General features: G+C 38.7%; 1 protein-coding gene across 1 annotated transcript in view; it reads right to left on the bottom strand.

The window, feature by feature from the left end:
• Positions 1 to 2,508: 2,508 nt before the first annotated feature.
• Positions 2,509 to 2,660, bottom strand: part of LOC138855415 (coiled-coil domain-containing protein 170) — an 11,154-nt gene continuing 11,002 nt past the window's right edge. Inside the window, exon 7 of the mRNA XM_070104701.1 lies at positions 2,509 to 2,660. This exon is cut by the window's right edge and continues 730 nt beyond it. The gene's annotated coding sequence lies outside the window, so the exon portion shown is untranslated.

The following is a 2,660-nucleotide window of genomic DNA, read 5'->3' as shown; positions in this document are numbered from 1 at the left end:
TGACTCAGTGAGCCGTCCTCTTGTTTTAAGGGTTTTTGAGGCTTATTTAGGGTTGTTGAGGGTTATTAACGCTTGTTAAGGGCTGCTAAAACGTGTTTAGGGTGTTAAGGGTCACTAAAAATGTGTTAGTGGCGTCAAGAAGTATTAAAAAAGTGTTTAGGTTGTTGAAGGGTACTTAAAAGTGTTGTGGGTCATGAAAATTTGTCTAGGATGTTAAGGGCTACTAAAACTTGTTGAGGATGTTACGAGCCACTAAAACTTGTTAAAGATGTTAAGGGCCACTAAAACTTGTTAAAGATGTTATGAGACACTAAAACTTGTTAAGGATGTTAAAGGCCACTAAAACTTGTTAAAAATGTTAAAGGCCACTAAAACTTGTTAAAGATGTTAAGGGCCACCAAAACTTGTTAAAGATGTTAAGGGCCACTAAAACTTGTTAAAGAGATTACGAGCCACTAAAACCTGTTAAAGATGTTAAGGGCCACTAAAACTTGTTAAAGATGTTAAGGGCCACTAAAACTTGTTAAAGAGATTACGAGCCAATAAAACTTGTTAAAGATGTTAAGGGCCACTAAAACTTGTTAAAGATGTTAAGGGCCACTAAAACTTGTTAAAGAGATTACGAGTCACTAAAACTTGTTAAAGATGTTAAGGGCCACTAAAACTTGTTAAAGAGATTATGAGTCAGTAAAACTTGTTAAAGATGTTAAGGGCCACTAAAACTTATTAAAGATGTTAAGGGCCACTAAAACTTGTTAAAGAGATTACGAGTCACTAAAACTTGTTAAAGATGTTAAGGGCCACTAAAACTTGTTAAAGAGATTATGAGTCAGTAAAACTTGTTAAAGATGTTAAGGGCCACTAAAACTTATTAAAGATGTTAAGGGCCACTAAAACTTGTTAAAGAGATTACGAGTCACTAAAACTTGTTAAAGATGTTAAGGGCCACTAAAACTTGTTAAAGAGATTATGAGTCAGTAAAACTTGTTAAAGATGTTAAGGGCCACTAAAACTTGTTAAAGATGTTAAGGGCCACTAAAACTTGTTAAAGATGTTAAGGGCCACTAAAACTTGTTAAAGATGTTAAGGGCTACTAAAACTTGTTAAAGATGTTAAGGGTCACTAAAACTTGTTAAAGATGTTAAGGACCACTAAAACTTGTTAAAGATGTTAAGGGCCACTAAAACTTGTTAAAGATGTTAAGGGCCACTAAAACTTGTTAAAGATGTTAAGGACCACTAAAACTTGTTAAAGATGTTAAGGGCCACTAAAGCTTGTTAAAGATGTTAAGGGCCACTAAAATTTGTTAAAGATGTTAAGGGCCACTAAAACTTATTGATGATGTTAAGGGCTATTAAAACTTACTGATGATGTTAAGGGCCACTAAAGCTTGTTGAAAATAGTAAATAATACCAACAAAATTATTAGTATTGTTGTGATAGAAACACAGGCCTTATCTCTAGGCTTTATTGAACATAGAATCTTCATAGTACTTCTGCAACAACAAAATATAATGACTAGTACATCTAATAATGGCTTCTACAGGGATGGTGATGTCTTGCATATGTCAAGAGAAAAGTTATAACTACAGGCCACATATTTAAACTCACCATGTAATCTGCATTGGTGATAAATGGATAAAGTAGGAGAGAATCACACACCATATGTTGGTGCCCATGACGCACGCCAAACTGTTGTTGTTGTTAAGGGCCCCTAGAGGTGGTGCAGTATTATCCTGCTGCTGCTCCCCACAGGACCAGTATCACTACAAGTATGACACCTCAGATCAGGTGAACCCAGGATGCAAACACCTGCAGGGCCACACAGACTGCTTGTACTCACCAATACTCACCTATAAGTGACTGTAGGGGGGTTGAGTCTCAGCTCCTGGCCCAGCCAGGCTTCCCCCAAGCCTTGAAAAACCTCAGAGCGGAAAATAAAGAATCAATCGTCAATTTAGCCATGTTTAATAAGGAGAGACTTAACACCTGGTTATCATTACACTATAATAAAGATATCCAGATGTGCCAAACGTGTTTTATTCATTATTTAAGTAAAATATCTTTACTGGGAATAACGTAAACACAGACTATGGATGAATTTTTATTTATTTATCATTTTGCTTGGTTTAATTGTTTCACCATTGAGTTTACAAGAGTTATCCTTCCTTAAGCTAGGAGCTGCTATCCTGCCTTACCTGATATCATAGCCCGGAACCAAGGAACTCTACCACCCCCAGGGTGCCACCCATAACAGTCACCTAACACCCAGGTACCTACTTACTGCCAGATGAACAGTGACAACAGGCGTAAGGAAACTAAACCACAGGTACGTACTTACTGCTAGGTGAGCAGTGACAGCAGGTGTAAGGTGACTAACGCCCAGGTACCTACTTACTGCTAGGTGAGCAGTGACAGCAGGTGTAAGGTGACTAACGCCCAGGTACCTACTTACTGCTAGGTGAGCAGTGACAGCAGGTGTAAGGTGACTAACGCCCAGGTACCTACTTACTGCTAGGTGAGCAGTGACAGCAGGTGTAAGGTGACTAACGCCCAGGTACCTACTTACTGCTAGGTGAGCAGTGACAGCAGGTGTAAGGTGACTAACGCCCAGGTACCTACTTACTGCTAGGTGAGCAGTGACAGCAGGTGTAAGGTGAC

The sequence above is a fragment of the Cherax quadricarinatus genome, chromosome 93 (genome assembly GCF_038502225.1).
Source record: "Cherax quadricarinatus isolate ZL_2023a chromosome 93, ASM3850222v1, whole genome shotgun sequence".
NCBI lineage: Eukaryota > Metazoa > Arthropoda > Malacostraca > Decapoda > Parastacidae > Cherax > Cherax quadricarinatus.
The sequence above is the reverse complement of the archived record's forward strand: the minus strand, read 5'-3'. Positions and strand labels throughout refer to the sequence as shown.